Consider the following 1,775-nt stretch of genomic DNA (forward strand, 5'->3'; position numbering starts at 1 on the left):
TTCCTTCCTTCCTTTTTTCCTCTCTGCTTTACTTCCTCCCTCCTTCCCTCTCTTTCTGCCTTCCTTTCTTGTTTCCATCTTTCCATTAACAAGCAGTTATTGAGAACTTACTTTGTGCCAGGCCCTGCCAGACTGTGAAGATGAACAGATAAATAATATATAATCTATGACCTCCAGGATATATGAGTCCAATAAGAAAGGGAAATATACAGACAAGTAAATTATAATACAGTTTAGTAAGTGCAACAACAGAAATAAATAAAATATTAACAAATAACATCTGTGTGTGTTTGTTGTAGTGGGTGCTTGCAAGGAGGATGGAATAAGGCATGGAGAGAGAAGGCTTGCAGGAGGATAACTTGATGTTGACTCTGCAGTTTGAAACAAAAATTGGAGGTTGCCAGATGGAAAAATGAGGTAGAGCATTCCAGGTCGAAGGTGTGAACTCTGAAACATCTCTATCGGTTAAGGAGACTATTAGCAGTTTAATATTATTAGAGAGTAAAGTAAGTTTGAATATGAAGAGGATGGAGAGGAGTTTTTGATAAGTGCTAGATTATGAAATTTAAGAAATAGCAGTATTGACTACTTCTTTGATATTATCAAGGATCCCTGACTATATTGTGTCAGTGAAAGAGAATATTGAAGACTTTTAATCACAGGAGTGAGAGGGAAGCTAGAAGAAGGCTGTTGCAATAGCTTTGATAACAAATAGTAAGGGTTCCAATCCACATAGTGGCAGTATGAATGAAAAAGAGAAGACTCCTGGGAGAGATACAAATGGGAGAGAAGACTAATGAGAGGATGTCAAATTGACAGGGTTTAGTTGGCTAATTGGGTGTGGGATGAAGAAGTGGGAAAAGCCCTGAGTGACTTAGATTTATGACTTTGGTGATTAGATTGGTAGTGATAATTCCAACCAAGATTAGAAAGAATTGCAGTTTTGAGGAAAGGATAATGTACTTTATTTTGGACATACTCAGTAATCACTTGGCTATATAGCCCCAGACTTTAAAAGACATGTCTGGGCTGAAGGCAGATAAGATTATATCTCTACTTCATTATATACAAAGTGAAGCATAATGCCATGTATATATTAGATACATTATATACAAAGCCAAGCATAATCCCCTGTATATAGGATGTACTAAGTAAATATTTTTTACTTGACTTGATTTTTAAAATCAGAATGAGCAAACAATTGACACTTCTTGGTAGCGTTTTGAATGGGCTTGTGCGCAATATTCTACCTCTTTGAGAGTGTGTTTTTGGGGAAACAAATTTGCATTATTAAAATAGGTAACATTTATTTTGCATTTACTATGTGCCAAGCACGGTTCTAAAAACTTTACTGTGTTAATTCATTTAATACAATAACCAAATGTAGAATCAGAGGATTAAATGTGACATATCTCAATTGTTCATCAATTGTTTATCAAATGTGACATATCTCAAATGTATTCAAATGAATACATTTTGAAATTTATTTAAGGTTTTCATTTTATTCTACACTTACCATTCAATGTTAACAAAAGGAATTCCAAGGCTAGGAGCCGTGGCTCATGCCTGTAACCCTAGCACTTTGGGAGGCCGAGGCCGGCAGGTCACCTGAGGTCAGGAGTTCAAGACCAACCTGGTCAACATGGTGAAACCCTGTCTCTACAAGAATACAAAAATTAGCAGAATGTGGTGGCATGTGCCTGTAGTCCCAACTACTTGGGAGGCTGAGACAGGAGAATCACTTGAACACAGGAGACAGAGGTTGTAGTGAGTCA

Source organism: Mandrillus leucophaeus, unplaced genomic scaffold (genome assembly GCF_000951045.1).
Source record: "Mandrillus leucophaeus isolate KB7577 unplaced genomic scaffold, Mleu.le_1.0 Scaffold1208, whole genome shotgun sequence".
Lineage (NCBI taxonomy): Eukaryota > Metazoa > Chordata > Mammalia > Primates > Cercopithecidae > Mandrillus > Mandrillus leucophaeus.